At 35.5% G+C, this 26,208-nt stretch overlaps 1 protein-coding gene across 2 annotated transcripts in view; it reads left to right on the forward strand.

Moving 5' to 3' along the window:
- The window catches only part of GPATCH2 (G-patch domain containing 2), a 203,924-nt gene that overhangs the window by 22,412 nt on the left and 155,304 nt on the right, over nt 1–26,208 (forward strand). The gene's annotated exons all lie outside the window — the stretch shown is intronic.

Consider the following 26,208-nt stretch of genomic DNA (forward strand, 5'->3'; position numbering starts at 1 on the left):
CTCTCTAAATTGTAAAAAGGTGATTAAGTTTCACTTGATGGAGATATACTATATATGTGTGTTTATCATGGAACTAGTGCATTAGGCCATAAACTGTTTTTCTGGTCTATGTTTTTTGTATTTAAAATTTTACTGAAGACAATGGACTCCTTTGGGTTTTCTTTCTTTCAACCCTGAATTGTCCTTGTTTGGATTTTTAAGTACTGTAATTTTTTTTTTTTCCAATAAAATCTCTGACTTGGGCAAGAAAGGTAAGAGTTCCAATTTGTGCTGGTATTTCTCTGATTTCCTTTGCTAAGTTTTCATTGTTGTTCTTGTTGCTTATGCTGTTTATATTATGTGTAACTATAATATGTAGTTTTAAAAATCATAAGCTCGACCGGGCGCGGTGGCTCAAGCCTGTAATCCCAGCACTTTGGGAGGCTGAGACAGGCAGATCACGAGGTCAGGAGATCGAAACCATCCTGGCTAACACGGTGAAACCCCATCTCTACTAAAAAATACAAGAAACTAGCCGGGCGAGGTGGTGGGCGCCTGTAGTCCCAGCTACTCGGGAGGCTGAGGCAGGAGAATGGCATAAACCTGGGAGGCGGAGCTTGCAGTGAGCTGAGATCACCCCACTGCACTCCAGCCTGGGCAACAGAGCGAGACTCTGTCTCAAAAAAATAAAAAATAAAAAAATATATAAAAATCATAAGCTTACAAAACAGTCATCTTTACACAGTACCCATGACATCTGGTAATAAGAAGTGAAATTTAATGGCTGGAAAGCCAGATTGTTTTTAAGACAGATTAATTTTCTGAGCAAAGTCAAACACATGGAACTGTAACCCATTAAACAGAAGGCCAACAAAAGGTTTCTTAAGCAGATGAATGATGACTGCATAAATATAATGAGGTAGTATCTTTGAAGTATAATGACAGAGGGAGAATCTTTTACTGAAATATCTATGTAAACTTTTTTTGGGGAAAGTTTTCAGTTGTATGATAGTTGATTCTGACTATTTGCCATAATTGTATTCTATACATTTGTTGAAAACATTGAATTAGGGAATACTGAATCATGGCTCCTAAGGGAAAGACAGAGTTAGGTTCCTGCGAGCCTCTGGTCACAACATTTTTTACCAACTGATCAATAGATAACCTTGTTTTGTTTTATGTTTGTGTTTAAAGATATTTAATATATATTGTTGATGTACTAACATTGAACTCATGGCCAATAGCACTATAACTTATGTCTGAACAAAGCTTATCAAGTCTTTTCTCTATAAGGCACATCCCAGCCTTCTTGCACTTAGGAGCACTAGATGGCATTTCTTAGCACTATACAAGGGCTGTTTAAAACAGAATAATCACCCACAAAAAGCACAGCAATGCAAAAACAAATCTGGTACTAATTTAGACTACAAAAAGGACATGTGTTTACAGTATGATGGTTTAAACAAGTAGGAAGAAAGTCACCTCGCTGACCTCTGGTAGGGATGCACATGTATGTCAAGCAACTCAACATTTTTCACCGCTCTGTACATGTTACTGAATGACTACAATAGTCAGAAATTGTGAGTATTGATTTTGGGTTTAACAAATAAATTTTAGCAAGTAGGCCGACTTAAAAATATGGAATCCACAATGGGAACGAGATTGACTCTATTTAGTTTTATAGAGAGCAAAGTGATATTGTAGAAAATTTATAGATTTTGAAGTCAGACCTTTGTGAATCCACACTCTGATTCTTCTTTTTAGTTTAGTTGTAGTTACATTTTGAACCTTCTTCCCTCCTTTTGTTAAATACCAACAATAATTACTTTTGCATAAGTGTCGTCAGGTTTTTAAATGAGATTATGTATACATAATAGGCCCAGCACCATCTCTGGTGCATAATATATATTAAATAAATGATAGTTACTATTATTAGATATATTAAACACAATACCTGGTACTTAAAGAACTTTTGTATCATGAGTCAAAGTGCAGAATTGTGGACCTTAAACTTTTCTGGTTTTTCTTTTTTTTTTTTTTTTTTTTTTTTTGAGATGGTTCTTGCTCTGTTGCCCAGGCTGGAGTGCAGTGGCACAATTAAGGCTCACTGCAGCTGTGACCTCCCAGTCTCAAGCAATGCTACCACCTCAACCTCCTGAGTAGCAGGGTCTACAGGTGTGCACCAACACGTATGGCTAATTGTTATATTTTTAGTAGAGATGGGGTTTTGCCATGTTGTCTAGGCTGGTATCAAACTCCTGGGCTCAAGCCTCCCAAAGTGTTGGAATTACAGGCATGAAGCACCGCAACTGGCTTGTTCACATTTTATATAAAATTTGCCTTTACATTTAATATTTAAAGCTTTTTATATGATATTCTTTTATGTTTCTTTTATACCTCATTTATATTTGAACTGGCCTCTTTCTTTAATATGGTCTGTGAATCATAGTTTCAAATATTTAGGTTGACAGCCACTCCACTAAATCTCAAAACTTAACTGCAAACTGAGAAACTGCTCTAAACTCTTCTCCTGACCACAGAGCACATAGACCTTCTCGGGAGAAGGTCTAATAGCTATTCCTGAACCTATACTGTTCAGGAGATTTGGGTCCTGATCTACTTGACCTACCTGATTTTTTAAATTAATTATGCTCATGTACATGCAAACAGAGTCCTGAGATTTTTGTGTTGAGAGAAATTACTGTTGCCATCCTAGTAAAGTACCAGTTTGTTAAATTTGTCTTATTCCCCACTTTTAGGAGAATGAAGCAAATGGTAATTAATTTCCAGGGATATGCTGAAGCTATTATCCAGGAGATTCAGCCTGAATCTCTTATATTTCCATAGTTTGTGCATTAAGCTTAATTCAGAATAATATTTCTCAGAATAATGATGTCAGAATCAGTTTTGGGATATAGTACCTATAAAGTGAATCCAAGTAACCTAACGTAAGCGTACCTTCCAGTTAGCCAAGATGTATTCTATTCCTATGCATCCTAAAAAATTAGTGTTTTTTGTAGGTCAGAACTTTTTAAAATTCTTTTTTGATTTGAATTAATGGTCTTTCAACAGGTGTTACATTGGTCTGCTGAAAATCAGCATTCAAATTGTGTAGTTTTTTGAAAGATCAGGAAATAAATGAGTCAGCTTAAAATACAGTTGTTGAAAGTCAACATAAATATTACATAGAAATTTTATATAAGAGTGATAGGAATTTGTTTAAAAGTTTTATAATTGCCTTAGTTCACTTTTCTGTATGGTTCGAATAAGAATACACTGGTGCTGGTATTGGTGGTTATTCTGCCAAAGAAAATGAATCTGATTTAATTGACTATTTATACATGTTTATCAAGTTCAAAAATCTGAAAAAAAATGTAAACATTAGCTCTTAATCCAATTTATCACGCTACACAAATAATCATACTGTTTACATTCACTATACAAAAACCCTGAACACAATAATTTGTATCTGTTTAGAATCTTGAGTCAGTTCATTCTATAGGAGAAAAAGAATATTGTATTTTCTTCTGTGAAGTCATAGAAAACCAGGATTACATGAGTGGCATTTTGTTAATGACAGTCATACTGTAATGGTCTACTCTGTATGTCTTGCTCAACTTTTGTTGTTTCTTAGGAAACTAGAGTAGGAATATTTAGTCTACTTTATAGCCTTTTACAACAGAAGGGCCATTTAAATTTTTTTTTTTTTTTTTTTTTTTTGAGATGGAGTCACGCACTGTCGCCCAGGCAGGAGTGCAGTGGCGCGATCTGGGCTCACTGCAAGCTCCACCTCCTGGGTTCATGCCATTCTCCTGCCTCAGCCTTCCGAGTAGCTGGGACTACAGGCGCCCGCCACCATGCCCAGCTAATTTTTTGTATTTTTAGTAGAAATGGGGTTTCACCGTAGCCAGGATAGTCTCCATCTCCTGACCTCGTGATCCGCCCGCCTCGGCCTCCCAAAGTGCTGGGATTTATAGGCATGAGCCACCGCACCCGGCCCTTATTTATTTATTTATTTTTTCCTGCTCTGTTGCCAAGGCTGGAGTGCAGTGGCAGATCTCAGCTCACTGCAACATTTGTCTCCCAGGGGCAAGCGAGTCTCCTGCCTCAGCCTCCCCAGTAGCTGGGACTACAGGCGCTTGTCACCACGCCAGCCAATTTTTGTAATTTTCAGTAGAGCTGGGATTTCGCCATGTTGGCCATGCTGGTCTCAACTCCTAACCTCAGGTGATCCACTGACCTCGGCCTCGCAAAGTGCTGGAATTACAGGCGCGAGCCATCAAACTAGGCCAGAAGGGCCATTTAAAATGCAGTTGATTTACATAAGGGAACTTGATAGTCGAAGAGAAAGGAAAATATTTATGATAGAAGGCAAATCTAAAATGATTTTAAAAAATACACACAGCCTGTGTCCTCAACTGTAATTTGACCATGACTGATTATCTAACATTTTTTGAGTGGAATTCACTAGTGAAATGCTTTATTTTAACCCCTGTGAACTGATACATGTTTGTAGCCATAAGACATTTTGGGATACTTTGGAGAATACAAGAAGAAAGTGTGTTTAAACTTATATTTTAAATATATATCATGTATATTCTAATCTATTACTATATATTAATTTTGTGTTTATCTTATTTCAAAATCAGTTTAAGATCAAAATTTCACATTAGACACTGATACTTTTTTTTTTTTTTTTGAGACGGAGTCTCACTCTCACCCAGGTTGGAGTGCAGTAGTGCGATTTCGGCTCACTGCAACCTCCGCCTCCCGGGTTCAAGCCATTCTCCTGCCTCAGCCTCCCTAGTAGCTGAGACCACCTTCGTGTGCCACCAAGCCCTGATAATTTTTGTCTTTTCAGTAGAGATAGAGTTTCACCATGTTGGCCAGGCTGCTCTCAAACTCCTGACCCCAGGTGATCCTTCTACCTCAGCCTCCCAAAGTACTAGGATTACAGTCGTGAGCCACTATGCCCGGCCAGAAACTGACACTTTTTAAAATAACTTATTTTGAGATAACTTGATTCTGTATCTTAGAAAAGTACAACTTAATAGAATTATAATAAATATTTCTTTTACAAAAGACATTTTAATACAGTCTCTTTCATTTAAAATTCTCTATTTTGGGTCAGGCACGGTGGCTCACACCTATAATCACAGCACTGGGAGGCCAAGGCAGATGGATCACCTAAGGTCAGGAGTTCAAGACCAGCCTGACCAACATGGTAAAACCCCATCTCTACTAAAAATACAAAAAGTAGCAGGGCATGGTGATATGTGCCTGTAATCCCAGCTACTAGGAAAGCAGAGGCAGGAGAATCACTTAAACTTGGAAGGTAGAGGTTGCAGTGAGCTGAGATCATGCCACTGCACTCCAGTCTGGGCAACAGAGTGAGACTCCATCACACACACACAAAAATAATAAATAAATTCTCTATTTTGATGTCATTTACAACTGTAGATTCAATATCATAAAAATTTAATATCCATAGTTATTTGAAAATATGATGAACAATTTTTCATTCAGTTCTATTAAATGGTATCTGTCTTGATACTCTTATTGTATTATGCTTTATTAAAAGAGCAGATATTTACAAATTTAAATAGTGCCGATGCAGTAGTATATTTGTTCATTTAATTAGCAGTATTTTAATGTTTGTTATATTCTCCATATTTAGTCTTGAAAACCCTTTAGGAAAAATTATATGAACAGGTGTTCAATCTTGGTATTTTAATGTTTTTTTTTTTTTTTTTTTTTTTTTTTGAGACGGAGTCTTTGCTCTGTTGCCCAGGCTGGAGTGCAGTGGCACGAACTCGGCTCACTACAAGCTCCGCCTCCCGGGTTTACGCCATTCTCCTGCCTCAGCCTCCCGAGTAGCTGGGACTACAGGCGCCCGCCACCTCGCCCGGCTAGTTTTTTGTATTTTTTTTAGTAGAGACGGGGTTTCACCGGGTTAGCCAGGATGGTCTCGATCTCCTGACCTTGTGATCCGCCCGTCTCGGCCTCCCAAAGTGCTGGGATTACAGGCGTGAGCCACCGTGCCCGGCCCCCGGTATTTTAATGTTACCAAAATTGACAACATATATTTTTCCATATATTTAAAATATTGGTTCTTGCTTCTCTGATAACTTAGTCTTTGAATTGGCTTGACTTCAAAGACTTCATTGTCATTTGAGTTTGTGATGCTTCAGAAATCTGGTACCTTGCAAAGTGAATGTTAGTATTTTTAGTAATTACTACAGACACAATGTTGCTTACTATGTGCCACTTTTCTACAGGCTATTTATATATATATATTTTTTCATTAATCTTATTAACATATCTATAATATACATTTATGTTTACAACTTAAACAGTTTATTACATGTTCTTCCTTTGACAAGCCAAAATTAATATGATTCAGAAGTTATAGTTCTGTCATGTTGCTAATATTAATAAATATAAATAAATTCACTTCATAAAGTAGTCTTCATTTCTTTATTACAAAATGACTGGTTACAAAGTGTGAGTTATTTTTGAAATACTCACAAGCATTCTTTGTATGTTGAATGGCAAGCATAATCAAGATGTGTGCCATAATAAAAATGATAATGAAATGTTTTACTGCTTCTATCAGATTAATTACTGGAACCCAATCCTCCATTTTCACCCTTTCTTCCCTTTGTATGTTTCTCAGATAGTCTATAGTACCTTTTTGCTGATCTAATTCTAGCACCTTTTGGTCTGCTTGCTTGCTCTGTTTCAGCTTGTTCTCCCTGCCTGACTTCCATGGTCCCTCATCTCTCCAGCCTGTTTTACAATGTGCCACATAGCTGTCACATTGCTCTATTAGTTCAGCTGTGATAATATCCTCTGTATTTCTTATATTCCTTTCCGCTCCTTTCTCATATAACTTAGCAAAACTCTGGGAAAGCCTCTTAAAGGAGGTTGATCTTTTTAGCTGAGACTTCGAAAATAAGTTAGAGCTTACCTACTGATTGGGTAGGAAAATTGGCAGACAGAAAGGCATGGTCAAGGATTAAGTTTGAAACAGCCTGGGGTATTCAGGAAACTGTGAATCCAGTATTACTGAGATATGATATGCTTGTGTGGAGTGTTATGTAGCAGGGAAGGTTTGGCTGAAAATGTGGGCAAGGGTTAGGTCCTTATGGACGTTGTGGTCCATGGGAATGCATGTGAACCCATGTAATCTCCAAGGGGTTAAAGATGATCAGATTTGTTTTTTAAAAGATTACATGGGCAGCAGTGTAGAGAGTACATTAGATAATTACTCATTAAGACTATATCAGGAGGCTAAGATCCATGCCTTTTCTACAGTAGGTGGGATCCATGGACTAGACTGAACCCTTAAATTTTTACTGGACCTGATATTCTGATCAACTCTTGCATGACATCCACTCGTTTAACAAAGATTTTTGATACTAGGTAATACCAGTGTCAGATACTGCTGGGCCTCAGGTGTTAGTGATGAACAAGTTAGATATGATCTCTTGAAGCTTACATTTTAATGAATAAAAACAAACCTGGTGGAGGTTGGGAGGAGAATAAGGAAATAAAAATGGACATGGAGAAAATTAAGCAGGGTAAGTGTTAGAGAATTATAGAATATGATGTTGATTGGAGAGAGTATAATTTGCAGGCTGGGATTTTCAGCCTTGGACAGTCTAGTGCCTTTCTTCTAATTGCCATTGTAGCAATTGGAGAAAGGAGCAAGGGCATACATTATTCATCCCTTTTCATTCAAGAAGTTGGGATAGGTTTTAGCCATCTCTCGTGATTCCTGATCAGATTGCCCAAAGGTTTTAAATGTCATTATGGATAGGCCTGTGAATAGCAAAAAAAGGCACTTTTGTTTACTAGGTACAGCTTTCCTACTAATGCTTCTGAATTTTTTTTTTTTTTGCCTTTATGTTTATTTTTTTAATTGAGACAGTAATAATTATACATATTTATGGGGTAATGTGATATTCTGTAACATGTATGCAATATGTAATAAAGCAGATTAATTATGATGTCCATCACCTCAAACATTTATCGTTTCTTTGTAACTTTTGAATGATTTTTTTTTTTTTACAGAAAGTTTACAGATGCTAAATATTTATATAGCATTTTGGATGTTCCCTTTAGATTTCATCATAATGTATGTCCTGAAATTTAATATGTAAGAACTTCCCTACAGAGGTTACCAGTTAACTCTTCTGCTTTCATGGCTACTTAAATATTATGCAGTACAACTTAAATATTAGTCTTTTTATTACCTTTTTAAAAATGCGTGAAATACCATGCTTTCTGCTTTTTATTTTTCTTACTTTAGTATTTGCATACAAATTCTTAAGTCATTCCTTTATTAGTAAAGAAATGGCTTATTTTACTTTTTTGTTTTTGAGATATATATGATCTATGGACTTTTTAATGAATCTCTTTAAAAACATTGAATTTGCAAATGTGAGGTTTTCTAAAAATACTTCTTAGACTATGATTATCATTTTAAAACTTCTCTTTTGTATCCTAAGAAACCTTTGAAATATGTTTTAAAATGCTCTTTCTTTCAAAATTAAGGCTGCTGATTGGTGACCATTTGACCTCACAGATGAAGAAGCAACACCTTTTTTTAGTTGTCTTTTAAAATGGTGATGACTTTGCCATAGTCCCCATTGTTATTGTTTTTTTAAAATCAAAATCAGGGAAACAGAAATGCTGCAAACATTTTACTTTCTAGGAACCTTCTACTCTGTTTTTCTGCCTTTTATGTTGCTGATACAATTATTCTGATGGTCTATAAAATTCGGTTTTCTATTTTCCCTTCAGATATGTCAGATACCTAATATCAGAAAAGCTCAAAATCAATGATGAGTAGAACACTTCCAAATAATATTTAACAAGCACTTTCTATACAGAAGTCACCTGCAAGTCCTCCAACTGAAGGTCAATTCGAAGAACTGAAAATTCATAATGAAATCATCTAGATAGGAGTTTTCTTTACTATAGTTAGAGAATGCCAACCAGATATTTGTTGACTGTCATCCAGGAAAGGGGATTGTGATAAACCAGAGATGCCAACAGGTACTTACGTATGTTTTAAGCCAATAAAACTTGTAAAATTTTTGTTGTTCAGTCCCAATTATCTGAAACACTGACCAGTACTTAATGGGGGCAATTTGATGATTTTTTTTTCCTACCAAAGGAGTAATGACTTGTGCCATTACTCTTCCTCTTAGAACTTCATATTTCAATCTCATGTTTGGTCATAGACAGTTTACTATTGAAGTATTCCAGGTCCATACAATTCTGAACTTGCAGGAGTGTTTATCTTTAAGTGACATGTAACTATGTAGTAACATTTAATGGTATCTACTTGTTTTTTTTGAGGTGTTTTAGATTTGAATTGACTTTGAAGTATTCAGTCTAGAAATTGTTCTTTAAAAACTAAACATTTATTACTTACATTTCATCTCATTTTATCTCATTTAAATGTATCCTTAATAAATTCTTCTAATTTTTCAATTCACAAAAATACTTCATAAAAATTCACAAAAGTATTTTATATCATTTGTCAGATGAAAAAATAAGTATATGTTACATTTGACTCAGAAACTTGATGTCTTGCCTAATTGTGTTTTCAACTATAAAGTTTTTGGTTCAGCTGTATGCACATGTCATGAAGACTTAGGATGTCTGCATTGTTCAAGGGGCTGGGGATACAAAATTTGTCCTCAGGTATCTTACAGTTTGGTTACTGAAAATTGAGAAAGGGGGAGCAAAAAAGGAGACCTAACATTTGTTAAGGGAAGCATTGATCCTGGGTGGGTTTTGGTCCTTCAACTTAACATTTGGTTTTATGTGTTATCTTTGTCTGCCTCCACTCTTGCCACATCTAGACAAGTCTGAGCCTTATTTCTTCATCTGTCATAGCAGCCCCTTCTTTTCAATGTCATCTATCACTACCCTAATGTAGTATCTCATAGCCTTACATTTTTATAGCCTCCTCCCTGCTCTGTCTTTTGATTTTCCTGCCTCTAATCCATATCACACGTAACTCCAAGTAAACGTTTCTAAAGTGTGGTTATGCTCATGTCACTCCTGTGCCAAAAAATAGTTTCCATTACCATCTTAATAAAATTCAATTTGTTCTTTTCTATTTTCCCTCTTCACGTATGACCTATAATACTTCACTCCTTTCCAGATGGTGTTATGTTCTCAGTGCCCCCACCCTTTCTCCAGCCTTCCCATATTCAACCATATCCATGTATATTACACCTCTGTTCACAACAGTGTACCCCTCACTTCTTCCTGCTAGATCCATGTCCTTCAGGTATCAGTACAATTCTGTACCTTTTTTTCAAAACCTTCCCCAACTCTTCACACTTTTGAGGTCACTGTTATCTGAAATGGCATTATACCTTGTCTCTGCCACTCATTAATTCATTCACAGATAACCTAGTATATTATGCTGTTAACCATCTGCTTACTTTAACTATGTGTACCCAATGATGGGAGTCCTATTAGCACATACAATAGCTCCAGTGATGGGAGTTATTAGCACATTGTATGTGTTTAATATTTTTTTAGACTGGATGCAGTGGCTCACGCCTGTAATCCCACACTATGGGAGGCCGAGGCGGGCGGATCACAAGGTCAGGAGTTTGAGACCAGCCTGGTCAACATGGTGAAACCCCATCTCTACTAAAAATACAAAAAATTAGCCAGGCATGGTGTCAGGTACCTGTAATCCTAGCTACTTGGGAGGCTGAGGAAGGAGAGTCACTTGAACCCAGGAGGTGGAGGTTGCAGTGAGTCAAGACTGAGCCACTGCACTCCAGTCTGGGCAACAGAGTGATACTCTTTCTCAAAAAAAAAAAAAAAAAAAAAAATTTTTTTTTTTAAATGTTGATAGTTATTTACTGGGTATGACCTTACAGTTTTTTGTTTTGTTTTGTTTTGTTTTCATGACAGAATCTGGCTCTGTGGCCCCAGCTTGATTGCAACAGTGCAATCTTGGTTCACTGCAGCCTCCAGTTCCCAGGTTCACGTGATTCTTGTGCCTCAGCCTCCTGAGTAGCTGGAATTACAGGCATGTACCAGCACACTTACCTAATTTTTTTATATTTTTAGTAGATTCAGGGTTTCGATATGTTGTCCAGGCTGGTCTTAAACTCTTGATTTCAAGTAATCCTCCCACCTCAGCCTACCAACGTGCTGGGATTACATATGTGAGCCACTGCGCCCACCGACCCTATATTTTATAGGCAGTTTTCCAGCATGAGTTATATTGCCAGTGTAACTTTAAGTAACAACAACATTCTTTCTGACAAATATTAGTTTCCAGGGTTTTCATTGTTTTAATTTTGCCCTTTTATGTGCTTCATGAGATGATAGCATATACAGTTACAGTTGACAGCACATTAGAAAGATGATTGGATACCTGGTGTGCAGATACAGGGCTTGCTAGACCTTTTGGTTGGGGGATCCATAAGTGTTACTATCCATAGGGATTTCCCTTTGGCAAGCTGCAGAGAGAATGACATGCTTTTGTTATTTGGGGTGGGGATACAATGGACTCCACTAGCCAACATTCTTGTTGTAAAGAAGGACAGGTTTTATTCGTTGTGGCAGGTTTTTACTGAATTTTCCTGATTTTAGTAAAAGAGTAACATGAGCTTTGTAGGAATGGCCCCTTTCTAGTTTAACATTTTCATATAATCAGTTTTGAGCTTCTGGTGGGATATAGGGTAGAAGTTGTAATATATGACTATATGGGCTGAGAAATGGGATCTGGGGATCAACTTTTAAAAAAATAGACTATCCATGAATTGCCTATTTAAGAGGTATCTAGAGCCTCCAATTTGTGAACTTTTCTGATGCGTACTGTTTCAGTCAGCTTGTTTTTTATTGCCACCCTCTCCCCACCCTGTTGCACATAGAAGAAGCTGGGTGGTCAGCCTCACATCTGTTTGATTTTCATCTTCTGTGATTTTGCCTTTTTTGTTTTTTAAGAGACAAGAGTCTCACTCTGTTGCCTAGGCTAGAGTGCAGTAGTTCCCTCATAGCTAACTGCAGCCTCGAACTCCTGGGCTCAAGTGATCCTCCTGCCTCAGCCTCCTGAGTAGCTAATACTGTAGACACTGACCACCATGCCCAGCTAATCTTTAATTTTTTTTTTTTGGTAGGGACAGGGGTCTTGCTATGTTGTCCAGGCTGTTCTCGAACTCCTGGCCTTAAGTGATCCTCCTGCCCCAGCCTCCCAAAGTGCTGGGATTACAGCCACCACACCTGGCCTGTTGACATATTTTGTCTGTTGGTATCTTCTTTTCTGTTTTCTTTGTCCTTGTAGAGTTGTACCTTTTTATTCTATTGATTTTAGTGGGGCTTTGGGAGGAAGGTGAAATAAATGTATGATCAGTGTGTTAGATTTCCTGGGAAGTCCTAGCTAGTGTTCTGTTCTTTTAATTATCATTATTTTAAAATAATAAATACACAGGTTTTAAAATTCAAATAGAAAGTATCCAGTAGAAAGTCCTTCCCTATGCCCAGTCCCTTCCATACTCATCTGTACAAATAGAGCTTCTGTGACTTTAACCTTGCTTTTTACACTTGAAAAAAATGATGGCGAGATCCTAAATCATACCTATATTTTCATTCGTTTGGCAGTATAATATTTCATTATAGAATATTATTAAATTATTTTTCATATCAGCTTTTGTGTTAAACTAATATAAAAGGGCAGAAATATTTGATTACTATTCATTATAATAGCTAACATTTATTGAGTTCTTATTAATTGCCAGGTTTTATTCTAATCTTTTTTTGTATATCAAATCATTTAATGTTCACAAAAAGCCTAATTAGGTCAATATTATCTCCTCTCCATCTTATAGACCAGGAAACTGAGGGACAAATGGCTTAAATGACTTGTTCAAGGTCACAGGATTTTAACACTGCCTCGTGGCCAATTTCCCAAGGACTGAACCATCAAGCTATACAGCATTCCTTGTAAGGGTAAAATATATATTTCCAGGTAATTTTTAAAAAATTTGATAAACCTAACTGCCCACTAAAATAATATATCTCAGCCAGATATTTTGGTCAATTTAATGAATATACTGGACAAATCATTATTCTGAGTTTGGTTTATGAAATTAAATTTTTTGAATTGTAAATGTGTTTTATTTTTCAATGTAATCATTTTTCATAATGTAAAGATACTCTTTATCCTTCTTTCTATCAATTCTTTCTTCTACTACTTCACCCCACTTAATATTTTCTCTCCTATTCGTGATATCTTTTGATTTAAGTTATGTTAAAAGGTTCTTACTGTGACATGTAGGTTTTTTCTTTCTCAAGTTTATTAAAAAGTAAATTATTCTGTTACCTGTCAGTTTTCTTTTATATATATATACATACACACACACACACATATACACACACACACATATATATACACACACACATATATATATATATTTTAAAAGTTAGTGACAACAGTAAATATTTGAATAACACTTAATGTTTTATAAGGAGCACCTTTGTAGGATCCATTTTATGGGTTCACAAATAGATTTTCAAAGAATTACCTACATTAAGAAGGATCGGCCGGGTGCGGTGGCTCATGCTTGTAAAAACCCTTTCTCTACTGAAAATATGAAAATTAGCCAAGCGTGGTGGTGCACGCCTGTAATCCCAGCTACTCGGGAGGCTGAGGCAGGAGAATTCCTTGAACCCAGGATGTGGAGGTTGCAGTGAACTGAGATCGCGCCACTGCACTCCAGCCTGGGCAACAAAAGCGAGACTCCGTCAGAAAAAAAAAAAAAAAAAAAAAAGAGATCACAGTTAGATCTCCAGTTCTGTTGCAAATTAAAATTCTCAGAAAAATATGCTTTTCCCCATATTTTCAGCTAGAGCTATAGTGATGTTGCTTTTTTGAATGTTACTTTTGAAAACACTGAGACTTGAAATTTACATTACTTGTGAACTTTACAATATTGCCTGTCTCAAAATTTGATTGAGTTCCCCTTTTGGGGAAAGATTCAAGGGTTTTTACTATTGAATCCTTAGTTTACTCTTTAAAATTATAAATGATATTGAAATAAATAATTTAATTCATATATTTGTCATTAGCCCCTTTCATATATACTAATATCAGACCTGTTCCTTCTTCACTAATCCTTCTTCCTCATATAGCTTCTCAAAACTGTGCTTGCTCAACTTTTGGAATTGACTGTTTTTAGGAAATACCAGTTAATCTAACTCATTCCTTGATTGAACGTAATCTCAGAGTCCCCCTCTTTCCTTAACATCTTACTGTAATCGTATGTTTGTTACTGAAATGCCCTTACTTTCCTTTGGCATGCTCCTTAAAGGTGCTAGCTGTCTAACTGACTGGATGTGTTTTCTTTCATCCTATTTCTCTCAGTATATAACTCCCAGCTCCACAGTGGAGCACTGTGAAGGACAAGGAGGGCAAAGCACGCGCTTTATATATGGGAAAGGTACCTTTACACACATGTGCACACAGACACACTTTCTTTTTAGATTATCTTATTTCCAATAGGTAATCCTTGATTTCATTTAGTCACTAGGAGGATATAAACTTCTTTTTACAACAATTATAATCATGAATTTTTTTTAAGTGAATTAAGGTATGAATATGTATGAAGAAATTAGATGTTCTAACCATGAATATATAGCATCACTGTGTCTTGAGTGAATTACAGACTTTACTCATTTCTGGGCCATTTGTTTTATATATAGATTAAATATAGATAATTACTCATTTGACAGGTTACTTTATTACTTTGATATATCTCAAAGTACCGCATGCAGTTACAGTGTGATTATTATAATAATTTGGAATCATTAATAACCAAAATTAGCATTTCATATAAATTAAAATGTTAAAGTTAGAATTTGATTTTGTTTAAAGTCAGTTGTACTTCTGTTGGTTACTTTGATTTAATAATAAAAAATACTTTTTTAAACAGCAGTTGTTAATTATTTTTAAGTTCACATGTTAAATATAAAAATGGTTTGTAACTATTCTAAATTATAGTTAGAAATATTAGCTCCTATAGATGAATCAATTCGTTTTTGCCTTGTGACTCATATGTATGAAAAAATTATGAGTTAAATGTGTTTCTTGGGAACAAATATGCATCACATATGATATATTAAGCTTAAAATTTAGTTTTACATTTCTGAAGCACTTAGCCACGTACCTAGAGCATCTAGATGTTAAATAATTGTTCTGTATTATTCTAATACTTCTAACAATATCTTGTATAGATAGTTACTAAATGATTAAACTACTTAGAAATTGTTTGCATACTCCTTAAGATTCATTACCTGAAGAAACAAAATTAAAATATTCTAATTAAGTATCCTGTTTTAATCTTTAATTTTAATTTTGTTTTATTTTGCAATAAGGATTCGTGCTTCTGGTTGAAAGTGCATTTTACCTGCTTTTTTAGGTTAACGCAGTTCTTAAGAAAAGCAGATCTATTCTAGCTATGTAATGCATTTTATTTAATTTTATGGTTTTTATGATACCATATATTACAGATTGCCGAAAATATAGAAAAATTTTAGAGAACATTTTTGGATTTGATGGATTACCACTCTTGAAAGGGAAACAAAACACTAAATATTTCTAATCCCGCATTATTTACCGCATGGGTGGTTAAATGCTACTTTAAGCCTCATAAAATTAAAAGGGAGAAATCTGCCAACTGTAGCAGGAATTGGATTTAGGAAGAGTGGTACAGAGCCAAAATATTGCTACAGAATTAAATGTCAAAAATCTTCTTTAATAGTAGATATATAGTTCACAGTGCTTGGTTATGATTAATACATTTAATCTAAATCACTGAAAGTTGCACTCTCCTTTTCCATAAAATACAATAGGACACAAATCAGTTTTACTGTAGATGGATAACAATTGGAAAATAATGCATCTTCCCGCCCAATAAATTGTCAGTTATACCTTTTAACTAAAATCAATTCATCTTTCCAAAATTTATTGCAATTTCTAATAATAAATCTCCTCAAATGTTTATTCATTTCGTTTTTGATACATTTGTGCCATTTCTGCTATGGTCTAATGTTTCTCTTTTGATTCATTGTAAATTAGAAAATCTATTTTGAGTCAATTTTCTAGTTAAGAAGTTAAAATCTATAACCTAGCACCTTTTTCACCCTCCTTTGTACATTTTAATACCCTTGAACTTGAACTTAAATGCAGTCCTGTAAATTCTTTTCAGAAGGAGATTAAAAGACTTTTCAATGAAACTTCTTGAGTAAGGGCCAGATTCATAAAACAAGCACTTAAGAGGTTGTTAGATAATTGTTGCCATAGATCCATTTTTGAATCAGAAGTCGGGGGTGGGCTGAAATACATGGGGTTGTACCATCATTTCATGTAAGTGGTACAAAGAAGAGAAATAACCATTTGAATTAGGTTTCAGATATTGATCAGAATGAGCATCTGCTTTTATTTTCTGTTGATAGCAGTAACCCAAAAGTGGCATTAAAGGGAAGCTATATTCTAGCTCTGTGTCTTGCAGAAATATCTTCTTATTAATCCCCAGGTATGCATTTTTAATCTCTAAATATACATGTTCAGGTTTTGTTTTTTTTTTAAATAATGTATCCTAAGTGATTGAAATCAGTTTGGTTTTCCACAAACACTACATGTACAAAATGTAGTGCTCAGTTTTAAAAATTTCATAAATGATTCATGAACATTTCCCATTCTTTGTACTCTTTAATGTTACTTACATTAAATTTTTTCAATATCATATGGTGAACACTGACTCCTGTTATTTTAATTTGGTACTTTCACTAATTCCATAGTGAAGTCATACTGGTTTCCCTTTTTGTATACCTTCACCTCCTCTGTGCTATTATATAAACTTTAAAAATGAAAGTGAGAAGCCATCTACTTTCCCACCAATTTAATAAAAATGTGTTTGAAATCAACGTGTTTTGAGGCTTGGTGTTAAGCCTATATTTTTGAGTTACACCAATTAAAATTCTAAAGTAGAAAGTGACGTTAACTAATTCGACTCAAACTGGTAACTTATTGGCAAATTTATGTAGTTGCTATAATACAAGATGCCATATGATTAAGTTAGCAGTCAAAAAATGTAACTTGTGTTACCAGAATAGACTGAGTAGAATTAATTATTTGAGCTACCTACATGGCGAAGAAAAGGTACATTTTCTAAGGCAAAGATCAAAAATTAATTCCAAGTCTTTCTTGTTCATCAAAAAGTAGTTCTTTTTTTAAGTTGTGAACTTGTTCATTTTTTTTGATATATGAAGTCTTTAATATAAAATCTATTACTCATTTGGACTTGCGAGATTAATTTCTACATTAACAAATTATAGGTTTTAATAGATTTAGCTAGCTGTAAAAACTTTAAAAATAATCTGACTTATGTGTACTTCCTGATTGTTTTTCCCATCACGTTAAATATAAAAGTAAATCAGATCATGTTTCTTTAAATAAAAAATGATAAACTAAAATGCTTATGCCTTTCTTTTAAAATACTGATAATAGTTTTTGGTGATTTATTCTAGTTATTTTATAGAATTGGTTAATATAGAGTTTGTGTATTACTAAGGTTTAGGGTTTTCTCTATTACTGTCAATAATGTAGACTTTAACAATAACTGCAATGTCACAGTTGTCAACTTTGCATGGTTAGAACTCAGTTTTTTGAAGGACAACAGTTTTTATCATACTCACCTTTCAAAAGAGGAAGTTATGATGTAGAGAGAATAAGTAACTCACATAATAAGATATTAGCCAGGGTTTAGTTATTTCTGGTCTCATTGTCTATCTCTTCCATCTGTCTCGCTAATCTTTCTAGTTCAGTGTGAATTCATCCTAGAGACAGACGTTTTGTCAGTGCTTTTAACTATGCTTTTAGGAATTACCAGGGAAATTTTACCATTTTCAAGCAAAACAAATGTTTTTTAAACACGTCCGTTAGTCTTACACACACACACACACACACACACACACAAAATTTAAATTAGAAGTCAGAAGTTCATATATGTCCATCATATATATGCATATGTGTGTGTGTATATATATGTTCAACATATATATATGTCCCATTTCAATCTGTTGGCTGCTGACATAGCCTAACTATTCTCCCTGTTTAATCGTTAACTTTTCTACTTTCTTTTGTACCACTATCAAGTCTCCTCAAATTCTAATATGATCTTTGTGACCCTTTTGACTTCTAATTTAAATTGTTTACTGCCTTTCCTTGGTTTACAAAATAAAATATAAATTACTTTTCTTGCAATTCTAGGCCTTTGCCACTAGTGCTTCTACTTATCTTTCCATTTTCATATCTGAATTCTCTCTAGTTGAATCAGAATAAGCTCTCCCAGATCCATGATTTACTGGCTGTGTGACCTTGGAGAAATCACCCCTTTGAGCTTCATGTTCCTCATCCCTATAATAGGAATAATAAAAGATAAGATGAAATAGTGTAGGTGATAGGACTTTGTAACTGTAAAGGAACTATTATCACTCATTTACCTCAGGAGTGTGAAGCTCAAATGCCTTCTAGGAGCCAGGCAGATAATACACATGTGTGAAGTAGCTTGGTGTTAGGGGATGTATCAGCACACTAGAAAGTGCATTCCCTGGCCGAATATATTTAAATTCAAAACTTCTTTAGATGCTATAATGACAGTAAAAGGGAGAAAAACCACTGATTGGTCAAATACTGCTGCCCCTTTGTGTATATCATCTTCCCTATCTTAGCCTGAGCTGAAAAGATACATCATTTCATTCTGACAAAGCATTGCATGTTGCAGGTACTTAATACAGCCTTAAGGTGGTAGAGGTAGGTGGGTAAGTGGATGACATAAATGAGTAAGTGAAGTTTAATGTATAATGTGGGAAATGAAATGGTTGCCTTTTAAGCTATTTTCCTGATCAGCAAGCAGGAGGTTTAAAAAAGACATTGTACAGGGCCAGGCGCACTGGCTCACACCTGTAATTCCAGTGGTTTGGGAGGGCGAAGCAGGCGGATCACTTGAGGTCAAGAGTTCGAGACCAGCCTGGCCAACATAGTGAAACCCCCGTCTCTACTAAAAATTCAAAAATTAGCCAGGTGTGGTAGTGCATGCCTGTGATCCCAGCTACTAGGGAGGATGAGTCAGGAGAATTGCTTGAACCCAGGGGGTGGAGGTTTCAGTGAGCCGAGATCGTGCCACGGCACTCCAGCCTGGGTAGCAGAGTGAGACTCTGTCTCAAAAATAAATAAATAAATAAAAATAACAATAAAATAATAATAATAATAATAAAAGACATTGTACAGACCATAGTTTGGTCTTCTAGTGAAAGCTTTCTGGGTTTTCACTAGAAAATGTACTATGCACACTTTTGCCTTAACTCCTTTTTAAATAGAGTTGGTTATAGAAGCACTATTATAGTTAATTGAGAATTCAGGCATTTTACTATAAAGATGTTATTTTTCCCTGTCTCTTTGCATTGGTGGACTCCAGCAGACTGAATAGAGCAATAAGTTTGAGTTTAGTGCCTATTTCATTCAATTGCTTTTCCTTCTGATCCTTGACAACTGGCTAAAGGAAACCCTAGTGCTTGAGATTTAATGGTTCTTTTCTGTGCGATCTGGAAAATGTGTGCTCTTCATTTTCTCATCTTTAGAGATTTAAATATATCTCATCCAATGTGTTAGGAGCCATTTTTAAAACCTAGATTTAGGTACAGTTAAATCTTGGATCTTTAAAAGAATGTAATATAGACTTGGTTAAACAGTAATATACATGCCAAAGACCCAAAAAACTGCAGTGTGTCTATATACTCTGTATTTTTATTATATTTACAAGTGAAATGACCATCTCTGCAGTCTGGTAATTACTTTTCTAAGAGATAGAACTTGAGAGCAGTCTTGGAAAAGTAGTAGTCATTATCCAGGTGAAGAATAGCAAGGTAGCCACTCTGGGCAGAGGGGAGGGCATGAGCAGGGACTTAGGTCATGAAGCAACATGGTGTGCTTCTAGAGGGGAACGTAACGAAGAAGGGATGGCAAGAAGCAGAAAAGGGAGGAATAGGCAGGCCATGGTCTGCCTGGAGATTGAACAGTTCCATTATAGCAGTCAGGTCCTCTGGGAGATTTTAAGTGACTTGACATGACATATGGGCCCACATTCTTTCACATATAAGAGAAACCACCTCTAATACTACTAAACAGGAGTGAATTGTTTCTCAGGTTTTGGAATGATTGGCCCCACCTGGAAGGCTCACTTTTCACCTCTTTCTGCTGTCATGCCCTGTTCATGATTGCTCAGTTTACTTCCTTCGATGAAAGTGTCCTAAAAAATGTCCTTTTAAAGTTGTTTGCAGCCTAGTTCATGTAAGTAGATGACTGCATAACTGTTATTGGTTATATGCTTGATAAATTGTGTTTAAAATGTTTTATATATCCATAGTGGAATAGTGAGATATTTCTTTAACTTGTCCTCTCCATGAAATTGTTATCTCCCTTGGGGAAAGGGGGTAGATTTTCTTACTGATGTCAGCTGACAATAGTTTATAACAGTTACCTTTTAGAATCTATTATTTTAGGAGGCTATATTCCATTTCAGTTGTTAAATACATTGGTTTGCATGAATGATGATACTGAGTAAGGAATAAAGAACCATAAAGAAAGTATTACTGAATTAAAGATTTGTGCACTGTTTATTTTATTTTTTACTCTATTTCATTTTGAAGGGCATTTAATTATGTGACTGGAATTTTTCTGAGAATGTCATATACTGGATGATGTCTTATGGTTCAATTAAGTTTTAATGGGTAAAGTGCTTTATTTAAATAATAAAAAAAACCTTCGACCTTTCTAATGATGAGATCATCCTGATAGTTGTAATAATAATGCCTAAAAACACAGCTGTGTACTTGAAAAAATTGTTCCTATTGAAATAACTTCCCAGTAGGTAGACCTTAGTGGTTAGTGTATTCTTAGGTATCATCATTGGGCACAGTGCTGGCCATGTATCAGAATTAGGTAATTGCTACCAGTTGTTCTTAGCAGTTGAGTGTTTCCTATGCTTCTGAGAAAAGCTTTTAAGTTCTTTAAGTTCTCTGCAAGAATTGTAACTCATTTCTTCATTGATCTGTCTTTTCTGTCCCCTGGAAGAATATGCAGGATGGATTATCCAAGAGAGGGAGGGAATTGAAGATAGAGTCTTCACCAACAAGTTTGCACCTCTGATTTCTGTATACTAATAATATCATTATCTCCTAGTCACCTGTCTAGAAAGCTTAAAGTCTTATTCTTGCTGTAAAGGAAACAGTGTTGGGCTATGGATCCAAAGATAAGTTCAATACATTCTTTATTTTTGAGGTATCAACTGAAATACTCAATTCTTAGCTTCATCATTTACTAGTTTTATGCTTTTGGAAAAATTAAGTTTTGAGTCTTTCATAATACCTAATAGACTGGCTGTGAAGATTTAAAGAAGTTATGTATTTTAGTCATCCTACTGAAAATATTTTAGTTCTTTTTGTTCCTTATTCCTCCCTAGTCAGTTGACAAATCCAGAAGAATCTTCTCTATTGTTGCTGAAATTTGCATCTCTCCTTTCCATTTGTACTACCTCTGTTTAGTCCAGTATCTTCTTAGTTCTCAAACTCTAATAGTGGCCTTGTGATTAGTATCCCCACAATTTCACACTACTGTTCATGCAGATTATTCTTCTTACTGTAATCTTTCTAAAACCTGGTTCTGTTCATTGCTGTGGTTTGGACTTGTTCAAAATTTTCATTGGTTCTCCTTTGCCTACTGGTTTCAAGGCCCTCTGTAATTTGACCAGTCTCTTTCTTTCTATCTTAGATTTCCATACTTTGAGATTTAATTTTTAAAAATTTAATCTTGGATTTTAAGTAGTCATTTTGTAGGATATGGAAAAAGAAAAGGAGTGTTCAGTGGTACAGTTGGTCTAGGAAACACTAAATTAAAGCAATTTAAGTAAGTTTCTGACATTTAGGACTTTAGTGCTTTTTAAGTAGAACTTTTGCGGAGAAATATGATTTGTACTATTTCCCAAAGGAACTTCTCCCTCCACCCTGCTTTTTTCTTTAAGAATCAGTTTTTAGAACTATCATTTGGAAATGCTTTTGGGAAACTGTTTGTAGTCAGGAAATTTAGTTTTCCATCTCTTTACTGCTTTTAACTAGCTCTCTGAGATAAATTGATCCTAGGGTAAGAAAATCCTCCAAACTTGCAGAACCTCCCCCTACCACCATACACCATCGGTAGTTCCAGGGCTCTTAGTTATACTTCCAGATTATATCACCTCTTCTCCCAAAGGTAACTACTATCAAGAATTTTATATTAATCATATCCTCGCCTTTATTTATAGCTTTGTGTTTGTTTTGTAGCACAGTGTATGCGGCCATGTGCTACATAACAATGTTTCAGTCAAGAATGAACTGCCTCTACAATGGTGATCCCATAAGATTATAATGGAGTTGAAAAATTCCTGTCACCTTGTGGCATTGTAACCCCACAGTGCAATACATTACTCACATGTTTATGGTGATTCTGGTGTAAACAAATGACTGTGCTCCCAAAGTATATACAAGTATGTACCATACATAATAGTTGATAATGATAATAAACAACTATATTAGTAGATTTATATGTTTACTATAGTGTACTTTTAATCATCATTTTAGAGTATCCTCCTTCAAAAATGTAACTCTGAAACAGCCTCAGACAGGCGCTTCAAAAGGTATTCCAGAAGAAGGCATTGTTATCACAGGAGATGACAACTCCATGTGTGTTATTGTCCCTGAAGACCTTCCAGTGAGACAAGATGTGGAGGTGGAAGACAGTGATATTGATGATTCTCACCTTCTGTAGGACTAGGCTAATGTGTGTATTTGTGTCTTTACTTTTAACAAAAAGTTTTAAAAGTAAAAAAAAAAAAAGAAAAATTAAAAAATAGAAGAAAGCTTACAGAACAAGAATATAAAGGAAGAAAATAGTTTTGTACAGTTGTGCAATGTATGTTTTAAGCTAAGTGTTATTACAAGAATCAAAAAGTGAAGAATTTTGAATGTCTGTAAAGTTAAACATTACAATAAACCAAGGTTATTATTGAAGAAAGAGTGTATCTTAAAATAAATTTAGTGTAGCTTAAGTATACAATGTTTATAAAGTCTACATTAGTGTCCAAAAGAGTCCTAGGCCTTCACTTTCACTCACCTCTCCCTCACTCACTCACCCAGAGCAACTTCCAGTACTGCAAGCTCCATTCATGGTAAGTGCCCTATACAGGTATACCATTTGTATCATATTTTTTACTATGCATTTTCTACATTTAGATATATCTAGATACACAAATACCATTGTGTTAGAGTTACCTATGTTATTCAATACAGTCACATGCTGTAGAGGTTTGTAGCCTGGAAGCAATAGGCTGTACCATATAGCCTAGGTGGATAACAGGCGATATCATCTGGGTTTGTATAAGTATACTCTACGATGTTTGTGTGACTGTGACATTGCCTAAGGATGCATTTCTCAGAATGTATCCCCGGTGTTAACAATGCATGGCTTTAGTGCTACATATTTGGGCAATCTCTAAGCAATCTTATGAGTCTCTGCATTTTTACAAGTTTCTGGCTATTAACAAACATCGTTGCTGTTCTTTTTTTATATTGTTATTATTTTTTGAGGCAGACTCTTGCTCTGTCGCCAGGCTGGAATGCAGTGGCGGGATCTCGGCTCACTGCAACCTCCGCCTCCTGGGTTCAAGCATTTCTCCTGCCTCAGCCTCCCGAATAGCTGGAACTACAGGAGTGTGCCACCATGCCAGCTAATTTTTGTATTTTTAGTAGAGATGGGGTTTCACCATGTTGGCCAGGATGGTCTCAATCTCGCGACCTCGTGATTCGCCCGCCTCTGCCTCCCAAAGTGCTGGGATTACAGGCGTGAGCCACTGCACCCGGCACTGCTGTTCTTATACATGTCACCTGTTTCACTTTTTACCAATTAATATTAGAATACATTAATCATAGATACATGTATACTATGGAATTCACCAGTGGAATGAACTATATATAACTGCAAACATTAACATGAATGAGTCTCATTGAGAGAAAAAAAGCAAATTATAGAAGAAAACAGTGTAAGATCCCATTCATATAAATATGTACTCAAACAGACAAAATTAAAGAAGCTAGTGTTTGAAGTGGATTAACCTTCCTGGTTAATTTAACATTTGTTTTATTTTTAATAATGCTTTTAATATTATATAAGGTCTATTATGCATTATATTAACGTGTCTGCCCTGAGCTTTCTTTAGTTTATATTTTCCTGGTATTATTTTTTCCACCCTTTTATTTTTTCTACCTTTCTGGGTCCATTTGTTTTAGGTATATCTTTTGTAAACAGCATATAGTTGGATTTTTAAAAATCTAATATGTTATTGTCCACCATATAACTAATGCTTTCAGATTATTGTGATTTCTGATATATGTGGACATGTATTTATATCAACTTCATATTTTTATTTTTCTAACATTTTGAAAGTTTTTTTTCCCTCTAATATTGACTTGTTGCTCTGTTTTCTTTTCCGTTCTAATTTTCTCCTCCATTTTACTGGTTTGGAAGTTAGGTATCTACCCTGGTTGCTTCCATGCCTCTGATGTCTTTGAAGTTTTGCTGTGTGTGTTTAACAGCTTTTAACATCTCCTGTCAATATTTAAACCTCTCCCAAATGATACTAGGACTTTAGAACATTAATTTTGTTTTTTGTTTTCTTTGAGATGGAGTCTCACTCTGTTGCCCAGGCTGGAGCGCAGTGGTGCGATCTAGGCTCACTGCAACTTCTGCCTCCCCAGTTCAAGCAACTCTCCTGCCTCAGCCTCTCCAGTAGCTGGGATTACAGGCACCCGCCAACATGCCCAGCTAATTTTTTTGTAATTTTTTTTTTTAAATTAGAGGTGAGGTTTTACCATGTTGGCCAGGCTGATTTGAAACTCCTAACCTCAAGTGGGCCGCCCGCCTCGGCCTCCAACTAGCATTACAGGCATGAGCCACCATGCCAGGCCTAGAACATTAATTTTGACCACACCTCTTAGAGCATAAAATATTCTCTTGATTTCCAGTCTTTTAGTTTTGTCAACCTATAAATTAGACATTATTATTAATGTATAGCATTTATTTAGATCTACAAGGTTTACCTGATTCTTTCTCACCTTTCATCTTATATTTCAGTCTCTTTGCAGGGTCGTTTTTCTTCTATTGTGTTTAGAAGTTCTTTTGGTGAAAATCTAAAACAGATAAGTTCACGCTTTTAATCTGAAACTACATTGATTTTACCCTTTTTAATGAATAGTAGTTTTTCTTGGTATATAATTCTGGGTTAAATAATTTTTCTCAGCATTTGAAAGATACTCTTGTACTGTCTTCTGGCATTCACTATTGCTATGAGATATCTGTTCCACTAATGGTAAATAATGTATTTTATTTTTATTCCCTACCTGTTTTTAAGAAAAAAAAATATGTATTTTATATTCTGTAGTTTCCCAACAATATATAGATATAAATTTATTTATCCTGCTTTTTTTTATGTTGTGCTTCCTATATCTGAGAATTCCTATCTGTAATCAGTTCTTTAAAAAAAATTTCAGCCCTTATCCAAATATAGCTTCTCATTTATTATCAGTCTTCGATCTTGGTTTTTTGTTTGTTTGTTTGTTTGTTTGTTTAAGATGAAGTCTCGCTGTGTCACCCAGTCTGGAGTGCAGTGGCTCAATCTTGGCTCACTGCAACCTCTGCCTCCCAGGTTCAAGCGATTCTCCTGCCTCAGACTCCTGAGTAGCTGGGATTACAGGCGCCTGTTACTGCGGCTGGCTGGGTAATTTTTGTATTTTTAGTAGAGACGGCGGTCTCACCATTTTGGCCAGGCTGGTCTCAAACTCTTGACCTTGTGATCTGCCCACCTCGGCCTCCCAAAGTGCTGGAATTACAGGCGAGAGCCACCGTGCCTGGCTTAAACTTCTAATATTTCACCCTGTTTTCTTGGGAAACACTCCGGAGCTGGGTGTGCCTAGGTTTTCACATGTGTGCACATTCACCTATTCACAAGGACATACTCTCTTGCGTAAATCATGGTGAGAAATTGGGAGAGGTGGGACTCAGAAACTCTGGCTCTGTCTTGCATCGTATATTGGAAT

Source organism: Chlorocebus sabaeus, chromosome 25, assembly GCF_047675955.1.
Source record: "Chlorocebus sabaeus isolate Y175 chromosome 25, mChlSab1.0.hap1, whole genome shotgun sequence".
Taxonomy (NCBI): Eukaryota; Metazoa; Chordata; class Mammalia; order Primates; family Cercopithecidae; genus Chlorocebus; species Chlorocebus sabaeus.